The following is a 20,779-nucleotide window of genomic DNA, read 5'->3' on the forward strand; positions in this document are numbered from 1 at the left end:
TATTTACTATATTACCCTCTCTCAATGATGTTAGACAAATAAATCACTTAAAATACACGATATTAAAATACACCAGGTTTATTGTTAGTATTCACTATCTTCTCAGGACTTTATAAATGTTATTTTTTTTGAGAAAAAAGTAGAGTTGGTTGGTGAGGTTTTGTTTTTAAAACCTAATGTCTTGAACTAATAATGCCTTTGGCACTTGGAAGGGAGATTTTAATTAACTATTATCTTATAATATCTTATGTTAGTAACTGCTTGGGATAAATAAGTCACAGTCACAGAAATAATTACAAAACAATTCACATGAAAAGGCATCACGCATGGTAAAAAAAAAAAAAATCCAGGTTTTTACCACCTCTTTACCTTTTTTTCATGAACCTGATTCAAAACCTTAAATTGGGGGCCAATTTGGTCCCCATTTGGGCTATTAGCTCCTGTGTTTCCAAGTTGGCCCATACTTTTACAAAGAAAAGTGTTCCTTTATCTCTGCCCTAAGTAGGTATACACTGTTAGCTGCTTGACACTAACACACAGTCATTGATTTTCATTTAAAAAGAAACTGAATTTCAGGGGAGAGGGCTTGTGGAATAGAGATCTAGTTTTTTCTAATTGATTTGGGATTCTAGAGCAATTCCTGAAACTTGGGGATATAAATGAATAAAACAGCATAACTTTTAAAAAACCTTCCAATTAGAAAAAATAAAGGAAGAGAAGAAAAAAAATTAATAGTCAAAGAGTAGTATAAGATATTATTCATAATGATGAAGCAAAGAATGGAAGTAAATTGCCAAAGGACAGTTTGAGGCCTGATATGAGGCCAGGTAAAAACATGAGATCAGATGAAAAAATGAATAATATTCAAACATAGTAAAGTTTGGGTTTATTTGAGAAAAAAAGAAAGCTGAGGCAAGAGCTACTATCAAAGCTAGAACCAATTTAAATTCTTAACTATTTTTCTTCTCAAGTGATTTTCCTTAGAACTGCATTTTCTACTGAGCATGAAAAACAAATAATAAATATATTTATTACACTTGAATATGTCTTAAGGTGTCTTAATGAATATCCATCAGTTAATAAATAAAATGGTCTAAGATACAAGTAAGATTTTTTAAAAAGGTTTATTATAACTTTCTAAATATGTAATTATGCAAATTTTTCCTTAAGGTAGATTTATATTAATTATTACACATATGTTTATATATATTTCTAAACACAAATATGAATTCTGTATTTTTTATATTCAAAAAATTATATTCTATTTAATTTAATTTATTTTATTTTTTATTCATATATATTTTTATATTCAAAGAATAGTAAAGTGTCTCATAAAGAAGATATGGTTAATTTGCCCTTCCAAAGTAGAATATGCTACTTTAGCACTTTAAGGAAAATGATAAAAACAAAAAAAATTATTTCTGCATTGTATCTTTATGAAGGATTGTATTTAATCAGTGAAAATGATTAGTAAAGTCAGGTTATCTTGGTGCACCTGATTTAATTCAGATGCCTAGGCTCAGATTAATAATTCTGCACAAATAGGTAGGCAAGTTCTAAAAAATCCTGCAATAATGTTTTAACATTCAGATGGCGTTGCTATGGGCACCAGAAAGAAACATAAAGTAGGGTAGGGAATACTGCCTGAGGAAACTTGTGGGGGATGGGCAAAAATATAATTTTCTGACCTTGAAAAAGAATACCTGAATCATAGTGTATTTAATTTCACAGGAATCACAAAAATAATACTTTCAATTCATAGGTTTGGGTCTCTGGCACCTGGTCCATTACCAACCAGATAATTCTCATAATTCATTTCTGAAGTGACTGAAGACTGTTACTCCCATTTTATAAGGAGATAAAGTGAGGTTCCAATCAAGTAATATGACAACCAGTGAATTACCCTGTAAGCAAATACAATTGCTTCTAATTAAGATTCTCATCTTTCTCAGTAATGATTTAAATAAATAATAATTGAGCTGAAATGGCATCAAATATTCTATGTCTGCAGAGATAAGTGATCTTTCCTATTCTTCTCTGTTCTGATACATCCGATAAAAGATTAGAATCTGAGGTCATCTGACAGAGTCTGAAAGATCCTGAGAAGACTGAGTGGGTTATGAAACCAAAACTAAGTTCAAGTCTACTAACTGTGGATTTTGTATAGGTCTTTGGTTGTGGATTTAATTAAATCAGTAAACTTATCTAAATAAGATCTACACTCCTTGCTTAGCCAAGGAATCAATCTGATCTTCCAAACATCTTTTGTATCAGAAATGAGAAAGGTCTCCAGACTGTATTCATTCATTCATGAACCTGTGAGTGAAAGAAGAAATGTTGAGCTTTCTAAATTCTATTTTATGTATTAATAATAGGTATATGATAAGACCTTATTGTTTTACTGAGGTTGGCTTATAAACAATAGATAAATTTTAAAAAATGTTTCTTCCTACCTGTGACATACTTTGCATTCATCTAGGAATCCAATCTACTGAGAGTTGCGACTGGTGTAGTAAAAGAACAGATAGTGAGTGATCAAATAACCCAAATTCCTTGGGTCTTCATATGCCTCAATTTGAAGTCAAAAATGAAATTAGGCAAGGACTTCTCTTTTTTATTCTTTTCTCTTAGTCAATAATAGTGACTTAAAAAAAAAGTAATCAATGTGGTTTAAACTAGAAGTGTGCCTTGAGACAGACAAAGGGAATGCAAAATTAAATTCTTGATGTGAAAGGGAAGATACAATAAAGCCTTCTACATGAGATATCTTTGAAGGAAATTGCAATTTCACTGCTTTCTTTCTTCATTGCTTGCTTTATTTCTATATAGACATGTTCTGTAGTAAGCCTGAAAGACTTTTTTGTTATTTCTTATTTTCTTTTCCTTTTTAGTATGTAGTATATATTCATTTTAAAAAAAATTTCCTTCTCATGTTAAAGCAGTTCCCATTTTTCTAGTTTTGTTTTTGATACCTAGCTGTGACCAACAATACCTCCCATTGAATCATTTCTTTCATCTATTCAGTTTCTCTTATTTCTTTCATCTCATCTTCCCCTTCACCTACTTATCTCTCATTAACCCTCAGGATTCCAGGTATATTGTATCAGTCTTAGAAATATATTTCTTTTTTCAAACCTGAGCCATTTTGACCTGGTATACTCAACTTTCCATAATTCTGATTAGATTGTTCTAGTATCTTTTCAGCAAATAGCAAGCCCAGGAATTAATATATCCTAAATTATTTAACTTTGCCTTTAAGTTCCTAAAGAGCTATTTTTCCTTTGTAGAAGATATATTTTTCACCTTATATGTTGAAGTAACTACAAATAAAATTTTACATTTTCTTGACAAAGTCACTATTTCTGAGGACTATTGAACATCAGATTTTAATAAGATTTCAACATGGAATTATATATTTTATTTTTATTTTTGTCTATTTTAAGTTTAAGACTTATTCTCCTAAGTGGAATCTATATCCAGAAAATATGCATATATCTTTAGTGGAATATGTGGGAGAAAAGACAGATTTCCATTTTGAGTTTATCTGGGAAAATGTTCATTTAATATATATATATATATATATATATATATATATATATGAATATATATATGAATATATATAAGTACTTTCTCTGATGTTCAGAAAATTCTGAATATTTGTGAAACTATTCTATCTCTAGTCCCCTCCCTATCTATTAATTAATCTCTATCTCTGCACCTTGTGTCATTTGATCGTATTTTGAAAACATCATTCTATGTTTGTGACTCTGAAGCATGAAAGATAAAAGTATGATATTGCTAATAACTAGCAATGTATCCTTTTGTAATAGGGATAGCAATTTGACTTGTCATTTCAGAGAGAGAGTTCCTAGATACCAGTGCAAGTCAGCATCTTTTCATTAAAGTTATCTGTAATACTGAGAGGTTAAATGGGCAAGCATCACATAAGCAATTTATGTCAGAGAAGATTGTTAAACTCAGATTTTCCTAGTTCTAAAGCTTATTGTGCAACACTGCCTCCCAAGCCTTGTAATAACACCAACCCAGAAGGCATCCATTACTGTTTGTTAAATGTAATAAAACTTGAGAAGATATAAAAATCTGAGTCTTCACTAGAAGTTAAATCTTAATTTATTCTGCTGGTTATGACTGTCTTTGTTCAAAACTATAATCAGTTTCTAGTGTTTATAATATGGAAGATCTTGTAGAAGTCTTATACAATTTAAATTCTGAAAACTGATTTAATTTGTGACAAAAAATAAATCCCAGGTCTATATGTATTCCTGGCCCTGCTGTCCAAATCATGAAAGAGAATAGGCCAAGAATTTCAGAATTTCATATACATAGATCTCTATATCTATATATCTCAAAGTGGATTTTCTTTAACAAATGTGATCTGTTTTTAAAGCATGTATATTTAAATTCAAATAATCTTTTGCACTTTGAAAAATAAAATTTGCAACTATTGAATTAATTTTTCTTGGTCATTCTCATTTAATATAGCACTGTTTTCCAGAATCCATAGAAGTTGACGTTATCAAGGCCAAATTTATAAGAATAGAACAAATATTGTTTACCAATATAAAAAATCTTTAACTTCTTTCTTTTTTCTTTCACCACTGAAATTTCAATTATAAAATAATTGAAAGAAAGCTCACAATACTTCATTACAGAAGAGAGAAAATGCAATCATATCACTAGCAAATGTAAATGTTGAGAAATCTCAGAAAACATAAGAATGGTTACAATAAAATATTTTCAAACAATAATAAACAAGTTATAGAAGAGTATTCATTTTATTTTATCAAAATTCAGAAAATGTTTAAATTGATAATTATAAAATAGATGACACTTTAAGGATTGCAAAGTTATCTATGTATGTTATTTCATTGATTTTACTTTTGAGGCTATTACATAATTACAAATCCTAATCTATATAATATCCCCCCATTCTAAAAATGGGGGAAATCATATGTCAAATGTTTGCACATTCATGCTAATGATTAGGGAAATGAAAGTATTTTACCACTTTCATTTTTTAAACTCATTAACATGATTCATGTGATATCACATATTCTTTGTTCCAAGACTGGTTATTTAACTTTTGTTTTTATATTCCCTTTTACTTTATTCATAATTTTCAAAAACCTTAATCAGCTAGAATTGACTGGGAATTTTTATTTATATTTGAATCAATGTGAAATTCTAACATTTATGATATATAAATCTATGTGCTCGAACATGGATTTCTTCTTATTCACAAGTTTCAAATTACTCTGCCAGGAAAAATGCTTTGGGTGACTTAGAGGAATAGCTTGTTTTTTTTAATAGACAATATTTTCATCTACCACCTTATTTCTAGCCTGATAATCATTAGCTATAAATTTATGTCACTTCCTGTGGGATTTTATTCTTTTGTGCATCACTTTTAATAGTTTTACTTTTCTTCAACATGTAGGTGCCCCAATAATTGTCTTATCAAATGTTACTCGATCTCATTTTTTAAAGTACAAGAATAGTACTTTTGACCATAAAATCCTGCATTTATAGTTAAGTATGCATTTGCAGCAAAGTTACAGCTTTAAATTTTACTAAAGAAAAAAGCCTCAGACTCTACTACAGGTTTTGAATGCAGATTTACTATAAAATAAGTGAATAATAATGCTGGGTTATTTTGAAAAGTGTTCTTTTATGCAATCACTGCATTTAATACAATCACAAAATGGCTACCCAACAGGTGGTCTTTTCAGAGTGTTAAAGCCACAACAATCAGAACAAAAAGGACACCAGAATCTAATGTTCTTCAGAATTTAAAAAGAGGTTCTCTTTCTTTTGTTAAATTTTCAGATTTAGCCATGTTCATTATTGTTGAACCACAAATGAAGGACATTCTTTTTTTTTTTTTTTTTTTTTTTTTTTTGACATTTTGCCATAAATAGACACTGACGGAGGCTGACTAGCCAGCTAGCTGTTTTTGTCACACACCGTGGAAACTAACCATGAACAATGAGCAGACATTCTTGGTCCTTAGAAGGCTAAGGAAAGCACCACCCTTAACATGCTGTAAATCTGACAAAAGAATAGGTTAACAAAGGTATATTTAAGAAAAGGATGAAGTTTCTTATTTTATATTACCCCAAACTGTTGATTTTTCTTCTTTTTAACCTGAATATATTATACTGACAAGTATATTCAGTGTACTTATGACATGAATATATAAGCCTTTCTTAAAGAATAATTACTTTAACAAATTAAACTCAACAAATCATATCTCAAGCTTATAGTCCTTTGAATTTTGCAGGATGGTTTACATATTCTCTCAAATGATCCATACAACACTATAAAGTAGGTAGCGTTATCACTATTATACGTATGGGAAAACTGAAGCTCAAAGAAGTTGTGGCTTTCTGAGAGACACATGACTTTCAAGTAAGTGTATGAAGGAGTATTTGAACTCAATTATTCATGATTCTAAGCCACTGTGGCAAATCACCTCTCAAACACTTCTTGAATACCAGTTATTCTCCTATAGATATATAATATTATTACAATCTTATGTAGGGAAATGTACCTGAAATTTAATTGAATCACAAATTTTAATGATTTATTAAATCATATTAAATTATTTTAGCACTGCAGATGTCTGAAAGTTAGCAGTTAATAAATTTGACAAAGTTTTATTATCCAAGTTTTGATAAAGATGACAATTTTATTTTTGTCAGGGCAAAGGAATCTGTGTATAAGATAAGCAATATAATCAGGGAACTATAGTTAAGTATCTGACATTATAAATAGTGTAAATAGTCATCTAGAATGCTGAATATCAAGACTAGTAACATTTGTCTATCCCTATTCTTTACCTGTCTTTGTGGTTTGCCTAGGCATAGTTTGTGCCATCTGACTTCTCAATAAGGGAAGTAGGCTTCTTATTCTACTACGTCCCACACTGGCTTCTTGAGTACATTTCTGGTTGTAATCTATACTTTCTCCCCTGAAAGAGGAGAAAGTACCCCCCCAAAAGTACCCAAAGTATGAACATGGATCAGATATGTACAGTGGTTTTATTCCCACACAAAAAGGGGATAGTAAACAACAAAGAATCATAGAATGATATATTCTAGTAACTTATTATTATTATTCTAATAACTAAAAGAATCAATTGAGAGGAAAACATTCAAGACCCACTGGTATATTTGCAAATAAGTTCTCTATAAGGGCTAATTAACTATTTTTTTGTTTTCCTTTCCTAAGTGCAATCTAGATGTGCTCTTTCTTTCTGATGGTTTCTCTCTGTGTAGAATACTTTCAACCTGTTTTCTGTTCTTGATACTGAAACTGCTGTACTACCTGATAATATGATGCTTAGGTGCCCAAGGAGGACTTTTTGAATCCTTATAAGGTCTTATTCCAAAATAAAGACCTAATAAATGAAGCAGCCTTACATGGACATAGGTTGTGTAGAAGTCCATGACCTCATGGTTTGTAGCCAAATGGTCAACAACCAATCAAAAGTGGCCAAAAGGAAGAATCTAAGGCAGTAGTAATCACCCACAAAATTCTGGCTCAGTAGCCAATAAAAATAATTTGTTACAATATAGTGCAAACCTAAGTCATCATATGCCAACAGGAAGAAGTTAGAGGATATTTATTCATGCTATGAAATTATGGTGGTTTTGGAGGATAAAGACCAGATCACCAGTCACACATGCGTAGGAGCAGACACAGTCCAAGTTTCCATATGCTTATCTGGATTGCTACCTAAAGCATGCCCTAATGAGATTTTCCCCCTTCTTGAAACATTTTCTGAACTCTCTGGACTACATTTAACAGAACTTTTTGAATATATGTCCAATCCATAACAGTTCTCTGATGTACCAGAGCACTGTCCTTTTTATATTGCCTTATATTAAAAATATTTTACAATAACTCATTTAGCAAAGATGTTACAGTCCCAAAATTTGTAGACAGAAAACACATCTCCATTCCCCATCATTGTTGTTGTTTTCCTTTATGATGCCATTTGGGGTTTTCTTGGCAGAGATACTAATTTCCCAGGGTCACACAGTTAGTATCTAAGGTCAAATTTGAACTTAGGAAGATGAGTTTCCTGACTCTATGCCTAGCATCCTATCCCATTGAACCACCTAACTTCCTGATGAAACTGTTGTTTTTTAGATGAGCTTTTGCTTCCATGGAAAATTTGGAATCATTAGAGGAACTTTTTGGTTTCCTAAAGACAAACCAGCCTGTTTTCTCTCTCTTTTTCAGCTCTGGGCCAAATTAACTGTCCATATCTTCTGTCTATTCCAGATATACATACAGATGGATAGGTTCTATAGGCTGTCCATCCAAATGCATGTTGTAATCTGGGCAGTAGAAATGTTTCATCCCCATAGTCTTTTTTTGTCAGTGATAAAGCCAAATTCTGTTGAGTGATATAAGATTTCTTTATAGCAAACCAGGACATTTGGAGGACCTCACATTCACAAAGTTTCCCTCTTTGACTTTGAATCTTGCTGGATCCTAGCAGTGAGCATCTTTAGTGATTATATCTCTTCCTGTTTTAGAGTCATTTGATGTTTATGGTAAGAGAGTCTTTGAAACTATTTCTGTGATTTCTCTCAAGGAATCATGAATAACCTTCATATATGAAGGAGAAAAATCTTGTAAAATGTTTTAATTTAGAAGATGATCCACTTCTCAGAACAAAAATAGTGAAGGAAACAGCAAATCACTGTAAAACTCTTTTTTTCACTGTTGGGCAACCACAAAATAGCACCCCAAGATAGATCTGGGAGCAACAAAACAAGGAAGGAGACAGGCTTAGAATTAGAAATTAGAAAAATTTTAGAATTAGAATTAGAAAAAATTCTAAGCTTCATTTTTTTAGCTTAGAAAATCTGGATTGGCTAGAGGGTCCCTCTCACTTTGGTAAAGTGGGGGATGTCTCTGTCCAAGACAGGAACCTCTCTAGCTAGTCTTCAGCAAGCCTCACCTGAGAAAATCAACAGAAGATCCTGAGCACAGGAGTAGAACAGCCTAACACCAACACCAGGATTCCTTTTTACTTAATCTCTTTTTCTACTTTCCTATCACATAAGATGAATTTCTATATTAAAGTGACAGTGTATTGTATTCCCTCTTTGAGTCAATACTGATGAGAGTAAAGTAGGAGAGGAAATTAAGTAAAAAAGCTGGGGTGGGGACAGATAGAAGGGAGGGCAGATCCAGTAAGTGGTATACAGGAGCAAAACACTGGTGAGGAGGGAAAAGGTGAAAGGAAAAAGAGGATATACAGGAGGAAGAGCAGTATGGAGGGAAATGTATAGGTAGTAATCACAACTGTGAATGTGACTGGGATGAATTCTCCCTTAACATTTATTTGTAGATAGAATAGATCAAAATCCTATAATATGTTATATACAAGAAACACACTTGGAGCAGAAACATACACACAGAGTAAAGATAAAGAACTGAAGGAGAATTTATTATGCTCCAGATAAAGTAAAAAATAAAATAAAAGCAAGGATAGCAAGTATGATCTCAGCAAAGCAAAAACAAAATTAGATCTAATTAAGTGAAATAAGAAAGGAAACTAGATCTTGTTAAAAGGCTTCATAGATGATGAAACAATGTCAATATTAAACATATACACCAAGTGGTATGTCGTCCATATTCTTTAAGAACAAGTTAAGTCAATTACAGAAAGATAGAAAAACTATAATATTAGGGTACCTCAAGTGATCTCTCTCAGAACTCAATAAATCTAACTAAAATAATAAACAAGAAAGAAAACAAGGAGGTAAATGGAATATTAAAAATTAGTTAAATATGACAGACTATAAATATATATTTTCCATTCAGAAAAAACTGAATGGAAGCAGAAAGAGCATATCTTTTTCAGCAGCACATGGTACCTACACAAAAACTGATGATGCAATAGGGCATAAAAACCTCAAAATCAAATGTAAAAAGGCAGAGATAATAAATATATTCTTTTTGGATCATAACACAATAAAACTACACTCAACAAAGAACAGTGGAAAGATAGACTAGAAATTAATTAGAAATTAAGCAATCTGATCCTAAAGAATAAGTGGGTCAGAAAACAGATAATCAAAACAATCAATAATTTCATTAATGAGAATGACCATAATGACACAAAACCAAAATTTATGGAATGCAGCCAAAGCAGTACTTAACAGAAAATGTATTTCTCTAAATTCTTACATAAACAGAATGTAAAAAGTACAGATCAATGAACTTGGCATGCAGCAGCAACAACAACAAAAACTACAAAAAGAACAAATTAAAAGTCCCAAATTGAGCACCAGATTGGAAATCCTGAAAATCAAAGGTGAAATTAATAAGACTGAAAGAAAAAAACAAAACTACTGAGCCAATAAATCTAGGAGTTGATTTTATTTTTTAAAAAGATAGATAAGCTATTGGTTAATTTGATTTTTAAAAGGAAATTAGAAAACAAAATTACCAGTACCAAAAGTGAAAGGATTGAAGTCACTATCAGTGAAGAAAAAAAATTTTGCCTGATTATATGCCAATAATTCTGACAATCTAAGCAAAAATTTTGATTATGAAAATATAAATTACCTAGATTAACCCATCAGGAAATAGAAAGCTTATTAACTCCATCTTAGAAAAATAAATTGAATAATTAAAGAACTCCAAAAATAAATACCCAGGACTAAATGGGTTCATGAATGAATTCTAGCAAATATTTTTTTAAAAATATATGAACTATTTAAAAAAACAGGTGAAGATGTCCTGCCAAATTCTTTTTGTGATAGGATTTTGATAACTAAATCAGGAAGAGCTAAAACAGAGAAAGAAAATTATAAAACTATTTCCCTAATGAAGATTTAAAGAGGAACAAATAGTGAAGAACTCTGGTGACATGTCCTGTTTGGCTCCCCATCCTCCCCTGAGGGGATCTTGGACTTTCTGAGAAGTCAGGGGGCATGACAATCTGTGTTGTACTTGAAACAGAATTAGGGTAACATGGCAAGGAAACATCTGTACACAATAGCAAGTTATTTATGTAGTCCCACATGCACAGTTTCCTATAATTATGTAAGTATATAACATAAGCATAGGATGGATAAGACTGAGTATTTTTTGAATAATTGGACTTTTTTTTGATCATCCTAGTGAGTGCTGCCTCATCACTCCTCACCCAAGATCAGGACTCAGGCTGGTACCACAGTCCTTCTGTGAGCAATCTGGACAAAGATTGATGTAAAAAAAAAATTAACAAAATGCTAGCAAGACTATTACAGCGATTTAAGGAATGCATACTATGATCAGGTGGGATTTTACCAGAAATGTAAAATTGATTCAATATTGGGAAAACAATCAACATAATTGGCTATTTCAATATGAAAATCAACAGAAATCATATTACTATCTCAATAGATGCTGAAAAAACTTTTGATAAAATACAGCATCCATTCCTATTAAAAACACTAGAGAAAAGTAAAGGGAACATTTCTTAAAATGTACATAGTATCTACCTAACACCATTAGCAAACATTATCTGTAATGGGAATTAGGTAGAAGCCTTTTCAATAAAATCAAGGGTGAAGCAAGCATTCCCATTATCACTACTTATTTAGTGTTGTACTAGAAATGTTAGCTATAGCAATAAGAGAAGAAAAGAAAGAGGAGAAATTAGACTAGGCAATGAGGAAACAAAACTATCACTCTTGAAAGATGATGTAATGGTATCCTAAGAAAATCCTAGAAAATTAACTAAAAATTACTTGAAATATTTGCAGCATATAAGATGAACCCAAATGGCCAACAAAAACCTGTAGCAAAAAATAGAAAGAGAAATTCAATTTAAAATATTTGTAAACAATATAAATCTTTGGCAGGAGTTATCTGTCAAGCAAAATCTAGGAACTATATAAACATTATTACAAAATACTTTTTACACAAAACCAGATAAAAACAAGTGGAAAAAATATCAATTTTTATAGACTGCACCAATGTAATAAAATGATAATTCTGTCTAAACTAATAAATAAATAAGTAAGTAAATTTACTTATTCATTGCTAAATCTACACAAAAATTATTTGATAGAGCTAAAAAAAAATAACATTCATCTAAAAGACCAGTGAATTAATGAAAATAAATACAAAGGAAGGTATCCTAGCAATAACGCAACTCAAAGAAAGTTCTAAAGCAGTAAACCACCAAAAATCTCTGGTACTGTCTAAGAAATAGAAAGCCATGGAATAGATTAGATGCACAAGACATTGTGGTCAATGATCATAGTAATCTACAGTTTGATAAGTCCAAAGATCCCAGCTTTTTGGATAAGAACTCATTATTTGATTTTTTAAAAAGTCCTTCTGGAAAAAAGGAAAACAATAGGACACAAACTAGGTAAAGACTAACATTTTACACCACATACTAAAATAAGGTAAAAATTGGTGCATGATTTAGACATAAAGAATGACACCATATAATAAATGACCAACAGGTTGATTTCAGAAAGACCTGGAGAGATCTACTGATGCTGAGTGAAATGAGCAGGACCAGATCATTATATATACGTCAACAACAATACTATATGATGATCAATTCTGATGGACCTGGCCATCTTCAGGAACGAGATGAACCAAAACAGTTCAAATGGAGCAGTAATGAATTGAACCAGCTACATCCAGCAAAAGAACTCTGGGAGATGACTAAGAACCATTACATAGAATTCCCAATCCCTCTATTTTTGTCTGCCTGCATTTTTGATTTCCTTCACAGGTTACTTGTACACTATTTCAGAGTCCGATTCTTTTTGTACAGCAAAATAACTGTTTGGACATGTATACTTAATTTGTATTTAATTTATACTTTAACATATTTAACATGTGTTGGTCAACCTGCCATCTAGGGGAGGGGGTGGGGAAAAGGAGGGGAAAAATCGGAACAAAAGATTTGACAATTATCAATGCTGAAAAATTATCCATGCATATAACTTGTAAATAAAAAGCTATAATAAATTTTTTTTAAATGATACCATAAGCAAATTAGAAGTAATAGTCTGTCTGGTCTATGGAGAAGGGAAGAATTCATGATCAAACAAGAGATAAAGTATTATAAAATGTAAAATAGATCATTTTGATTATATTAAATAAAAAGATGTTTGTACAAATAAAACCAATGCAACCAAGATTAGAAGGAAAGCAGAAACATGGGAAACAATGTTTGTATAAAGTGTGTCTGATAAAGGTCTTGTTTCTCAAATATGTAAAAAACTGGCTCAAATTGATAAGAATACAAGCCTTTCCACATCTGATAAATGGTTAAAGGCTATGATCAGGCAGTTTTCAGATAAAGATATCAAAGCTATTATTGGCATATAAAGAAATATTCTAGCTTACTTTAGATTGGAGAAATGCAAATTGAATTGATTCTGGGGTACCACCTCATACTTATCAGATTAGCTAGTATGACAAAAAAGGAAAGTGATGAATGTTGGTGAAGATATGGGAAAACTGGGATACTAATTCACTGTTGGTGGAATTGTGAACTGATTCAGTCATTCTGGAAAAGAATTTGAAATTATGTCCAAAGAGTAACCAACCTGTGTATACACTTTGCTCCAGTAGTGCCACTGTTGGGTACCAAGGAGAACATAAAAGAGAGAAAAAGAACCACATGAAAAATATTTGTAGCAGTCCTTTTCTGGTGGCAGAATATCAGAAATTGGATGCTCATCAATTGGAGAATGATATAAAGATATTATTGTGCAGTAAGAAATAAAGAATGAGTAGATTTCAGGAAAAAACCTGGAAAGGTTTTTGGGAAAATTATTTAAAACTGCAAACAATGCACATAATTGCATACTATTGTATAATATGTTATTCTATATCTTATTTTACATTATTATATCTTATATTATCTATATCTTTAATTCATTTGTGATGTGGTATAGATTTAATCCATTGCTGAATACTATTTATGGTCTTTTTTTTCCTTGAGGCAATTGGGGTTAAGTGACTTGCCCAGGGTCACATAGCTAGGAAGTGTTAAGTGTCTGAGGCCAGATTTGAACTCAGGTCTTCCTGACTTCAGGCCCCGTGCTCTATTCACCACTTAGCTGCCCCTAAATACTACTTATGAAAACCTCTCAATCTGAGAATAGATGGCCCTAATAGGATTTTGAATTGTAGGCATGTAAATCAGTAATTTAAGTTTTTGTAGTCACTTTTTTCTTTTACTCTTTAAGATGTGAGATTTCTTTCCATTAGTTTGTTATCTTCTCCTTGGATACTTTGTAAATCAATCCTTATGTCCCTTCACAACTGTATTTCTTCCAACAAGGATCTCTTTTACATATACTTATTCCATTCTGGCAGATTTACCTATATTTATTTTCTTTAGGGCCTTTACTATTTATTTTTTAAAAGCCTAAAGGAATATGATTTTAGGACATAAGTATGGTTAATTCTGTTGTTTTTGATGGAAAAAAGAGCCTGTTACAATTTTTGTAAATCTTTATTTTTCTTCTGGTTGTAGTTCTTTTTCTGTTTTCATCTTTGAAAATTCCAAGATGATTTTGCTAAGCTAAATATCACACCAAGCATTCTTTAGATTGATTTTATTCTTTACTGCTTTTTTCTGTTTTATGCCTTGATATGATGCACTTTATCCTTCTTCATAAGATTTGACAGACGAGTTTATATTCTAACCAGGCATTGCTTCTGATAGGCTTCTTTCTCCATTTGTCAAGAAAGTAAAATGTTGGTTTAATAAGTATTATTTGGCTTTCTTCTTCTTCTGGTAGCAATTTATTTACATAAATTTAATTTCTGGATGAAATTGTTAGAGGTATCAATGTCATATCTGTTATCAATTTCTCATTTTAAGATTTTTTGGGGGTAGAGCCAAGATGGCAGAGAGTAGACACATCTCTCTCTGACCTCCCCTGGGTTCCTTCAATTGAATAGCAGATTAAGCCTTTGAACTGGTTTTGGAGTGACAGAAATCACAAATATTTGGAGTATAACCAATTTCCAGAAGCAGATACTTTTGAAAAACTTCAGAAAAGTTCTGTTTCAATTGGGCAGGGGTTGGGCTGCCAAGCCCAGACTGCAGCATAAGGAGCCCAGGACAAGGAGTTGGGGCAAGGAGCCAGGGCAATGTGGGCACCAGGGAATCTACTGTGAGGCTCTTAGGCTACTCTCTCCTAGTTACGAGCCAGTGGATCCACAGATTGGCTGTAAGACACCCAAGGCAAATAAAAAGCAAATTGTGAGCCCCTGAACTACAGAACTCAGGACCTAGCCACACTTAACTAGCACTGGGAATCAGTCAGCAGTACCTGCCCCAGGGCAAACTAAAATGACTGTTGCCCCTTTGCCTTAAGAGCAGACCTCAGCCTTTAAAGAAATGAGTAAAAAAGCAAAAAGAACTCTGACTACAGACAACTTTTATGGGAAAAGACAAGAACAGATCTCACACCTTGAGAATCCTAAAAGCGAATCAGCTTCAGATGAAGCCCCAAAGGATGATATGAGTTGGTCCCATTTCATAAGGCTCTCTTAGAAGAATTCAAAAAGGATTTTTAAAAAGAGAAGAAAAATGGGGAAAGGAAATGAGATCTTTGCAACAAGGTATGGAAAAGGAAAACCAAAAATTATCTGAAGAAAACTCCTTAAAATAGATTTGATGAAATGGAAAAGGCAAATAACTCCTTACAAAATAACTCTGATGAAATGGCAAAAGTTATATGCATATAACTCCTTACAAAATAGATATGAAAAAGAAATCAATTCATAGAAAAATAATGTAAAGGGCTGAAACTCAAAAACAAGTATGCTTGAATCCGACAACAGAGCACTTAAAGGTAATTACCCATTCCCTATGAAACAATGACTCTATTAGCATATGTTTGGAAAAATGGAGCTTCTCACCATTGGTGCTGGCTCAATGTTTGATGTTAAGATAATCGTAGGTGAGAATTAGAGGGTGGGGTGAGAGAGGCAAGACTTCACTTGGCGGCAGGACAAGGAAGAGAAAGGTGGAAATTCTGGACTCCAGAATCAAGAAAAGATCTTTGGCTAAACTCTTGGCAGTTTGTCTGCTTCTCCCCCTACCTAAAGATCAAGGACGTTTATTTATTCTGACTCTGACTGATCCTGAGGCCTCCAGGGAGCTAACCCAGATTTAACAAAATAGAATTTGTGAAATGAAAAAAAAATGCAATGAACCAAGCATCTCAGTTGGCCAAATGCAGAAAGAAATAAAAAGCTAACTGAAGAAAATAACTCACTAAAAATTAGAATTGAGTAAATGACAGTGAATGACTCAATGAGGTTTCAAGAATCAGTCAAACAAAACAAAAGAAAATAGAAGAAAGTAAAATAACTTACTGGAAAAACAATTGACATGGAAAATAGATCTAGGAGAGACAATACAAGAAATATTGGACTTCCTGAAAACTATGGTGAAAAAAACTAGCCTAGACATCATCTTTCAGGAAATCATCAAGGAAAATTGCCCAGATGTCCTAGAATCAGAGGGTAAAATAGCCATTGGGAAAATTTACTGATCATCTCCTTAAAGAGACCCCAAAACAAACACTCCAAGGAACATTGTAGATAAATTTCAGAATTATCAAATCAAGGAGAAAATATTGCAAGTACCAAGAAAGGAACAATTCAAATATTGAGGAGCCACAATCAAGATTACCTAGCATCTTCCACTTTAGGGCATGGAATCCGATATTCTGAAAGTCAAAGAAACTTGGATTGCAGCCAAGAATCAACTATCCAGCAAAAGATGTCCATTCAATGAAACAGGTGAATTTCATCTATTTCTGATGAAAAGGCCAGAGATAAATAGAAAATTTCATCTTCAAATACAGAACTCAAATGAAGTATATAACAAGGTAAAAAGGAAAGAAAACATAACTTTCTTTTAAAAGTTAAAAAGTTTATATCCATATATGGGAAGATGATATGTTTAACTCGAGATCTATATCTCTGTTATGGGTATACTTAAAGAATGCAGGTATAATTTGATTTTATTGTGATGATTTAAAAAAGAAATTAGAAGAAGAAAGGTGATTCTTCTGGAAGAAGAGGAAAACAGAGTTAAAATGGGGTAAATAACATCTTATTCAGGAGGCAAAAAAGACATTGCAACAAAGAGGGGAGGAGGATGAGCATTGTGTGAATCTTACTTTCATCAGATTTGGCTCAAATAGAAAACATCAGACACATTTAACTTCACAGAGAAGCTTGTTTCATCCTATAGGAAAGTAGGAGGGAAAGGGGGGAAAGAAAAGGGGAAGCTAATATAGAAAGGAGAACAGAAATAGAAGGGGAAAAGTACAAGAAAGGAAGAGGGGCTGCAAAAGGGGAGGGCTGTTTGAGATGGGGGTAATCACTGACAAAATACTGGGAAGGAGGGAAAGTGGGAAAGGGAAGAGAAAAATATAACTGGGGGTTAACAAGATAGCAGGAAATACAGAGTTAGTGATTTTATCTCTGAATATGAATGGATTGAACACTCCCATAAAACAGAAGCAGATAGCAGACTGGATTAACAGCCAGAATCCTACAATTTGTTGTTTACAAGAAAGTCATTTAAAGCAGAGTGATATATTTAGAGTAAATGTAAAAGGCTGGAGCAGAAACTATTATGCGTCCGTTGAGGTGTAAAAAAAAAAAAAAAAAGAAAGAAAAGGAAAGAAAAGAAAAGCAGGGGTTGCAATCCTGATCTCAGATAAGGCAAAAGATTATATATATATATATATATATATATATATATATATATATATATATATAATTAAAAGAGATAAGGAAGGAAAGTACATCCTTCTTAAAGGTATAATGGATAATGAAGTAATATAAATACTAAACCTATATGCACCAAGTGGTCAGAGCATCCAAATTCCTAGAGTAGAAGTTAAGAGAGCTGCAAGAAGAATTAAACAGCAAAGCCATACTAAGGGGGGATTTCAACCTTGTTCTCAGAATTAGATAATTTGAACCGCAAAATAAATAAGAGAGAAGTTAAGGAGGTAAATAGAATCCTAGAAAAGTTAGAGATGATAGATCTTTAGAGAAAATTGAATGGAGAGAGAAAGGAATATACTTTTCTCAGTAGTACATGGAACATATACAAAAATGACCATATATTAGGGCATAAAAATCTCAAAATCAAAATGCAGATGGGCAGAATAGCAAATGCATTTTTCTCAAATCATGATGCAATAAAAATTACATGCAATAAAAGGCCAAGGGAAAATAGAACAAAAATGTATTGGAAACAAACTAATCTAATTCTAAAGAATGAGTGGGTGAAACAACAAATCATAAACATAATCAGTAATTTCATCCAAAAGAATGACAACAATGAGACAATATACCAAAGCCTGTGGGATGCAGCCAAAGTAGTTATTAGGGAAATTTTACATCTCTAGATGCTTAATTGCATAAAATAGAGAAAGAGAAGATGAATGAATTGGGCCTGCAACTAAAATAACTAGAAAAAGAACAAATTAAAAACCACCGATTAAACACCAGATTTAGAATTCTGAAAATAAAACGGGAGACTAGTAAAACTGAAATTAAGAAAACTATTGAATTAATAAATAAAACTGATTTGGTTTTATGAAAAAATCAACAAAATAGATAAACCTTTAGTTATCTTGTTTAGAAAAAGGAAAGAAGAAAATCAAATTGTTAGTATCAAAAATGAAAAGAGGGAACTTTCCACTAATAAAGAGGATATTAGGGCAATAATTAGGAGATGTTTTGCCCAATTATGTGCCAATAAATATGATAATCTAAGTGAAATGGATGAATATCTACAAAAATATAGATTGCCCAGATTAGTAGAGTAGGAACCATATTACTTAAATAGTCCCATTTCTGAAAAAGAAATTGAACAAACTATTAATCAACTGCCTAAGAAAAAATGTCCAGGGCCAAATGAATTTACATGTGAATTCTACCAAACATTAAAGAACAATTAATTCCAATACTATGCAAACTATTTGAAAAAATAGGGAAAGGAGTCCTACTAAATTCTTTTTATGACACAGATATGGTGCTGATATTTAAAAAGATAGGGTGAAAACAGAGAAAGAAAATTATAGACTAATTTCCCTATTGTATATTGATGCAAAAATGTTAAATAAAATATTAGCAAAGACATTACAAAAAATCATCTCCAGGATAATACACCATGACCAAATAAGATTTACACTAGAAATGCACTATTAGTATAATTGACTATATCAGTAACTAAACCAAAATTAAAATCATATATTTACCTCAATAAATGCAGAAAGAGCATTTGACAAAATCCAGCATCGATTCCTATTTAAAACACTAAAGAGTAAAGGAATAAATGTGGTTTTTCTTAAAATGATCAGTAGGATCTACTTAAATCCATCAGCAAGCATCATGTGTAATGGGGAAAAATTAGAACCATTCCCAATAAGATCAGGAATGAAACAAGATTGCCCACTATCACAATTACTATTCAATATTGTATTACAAATCTTATCTTTAGAAGTAAGAAAAGAAAAAAAAGATTAAAAGAATTAGTATGGGTAATGAGGAAACCACATTCTCACTCTTTGCAAATGATATGATGATATACTTAAGGAACTCTAGAAAATCAACTAAAAAGCTATTAGAAACAATTCACAACTTTACATAAGTTACAGGATACAAAATAAATCCACATAAATCATCAGCATTTTTCTTTATTACCAACAAAGTCCGACAGCAAGAGACACAAAGAGAAATTCCATTTAAAGTAACTGTCAATAATATAAAATATTTGGGAGTCTACCTGTCAAGGCAAATTCAGGAACACAATTACAAAACACTTTCCACACAAATAAAGTCACATTTAATCAATTGGAAAAATATCAAGTGCTCATGAATAAGCCAAGCAAATATAATAAAATTACAATGCTACCTAAATTATTCTACTTATTTCATACCAATCAAACTTCCAAGAAATTATTTTACAGATCTAGAAAAAATAATACAAAAAGTTCACCTGGAAGAACAAAAGGTCAAGAATTTCAAGGGAATTCATGAAAAAAAAGTGCCTATGAAGGTGGTCTAGATGTGCCAGCCCTAAAACGCAGTGATCACCAAAAACATTTGGTACTGGCTAAGAAATAGGTAGTCAATCAGTGGAATAGATTAGATTCGTAGGAAAAAATAGTCAGTGACTTTAGCAATCTAGTGTTTGACAAACTCAAACAACCCAGCTTTTGGGATAAGAATTATTACTTGACAAAAACTGCTGGGAAAATTTAAAAACTACTATGGCAGAAATTAGGCATAGACCCACACCTAAAACTGTATACCAAGATAAGGTCGAAATGGGTTTATGATTAGAGTGATAGTATAAGCAAGTTAGAAGAACAAAGGATAGTTTACCTCTCAGATATGTGAAGAAGGAAGGAATTTGTGGCCAAAGAAGAAACGGAGTTCATTATTGAAAACCAAATAGATAATTTTGAATATATTGTTAAAATGTTTTTGTACAAACAAAACTAATGCAAACAAAATTAGAAGGGAAGCAATAAATTGAGAAAACATTTTTACATTCAAAAGTTCTGATGAAGGCCTCATTTCTAAAATATATAGAGAATTGTCAAATTGATAAAAATTCAAGCCATTCTCCAATTGATAAATGGTCAAAGCATATAAACAGCCAATTTTCAGATGAAGAAATTGAAACCATTTCTAGTCATATGAAAAGGTGCTCCAAATCTCT

Source organism: Sarcophilus harrisii, chromosome 2 (assembly GCF_902635505.1).
Source record: "Sarcophilus harrisii chromosome 2, mSarHar1.11, whole genome shotgun sequence".
NCBI lineage: Eukaryota > Metazoa > Chordata > Mammalia > Dasyuromorphia > Dasyuridae > Sarcophilus > Sarcophilus harrisii.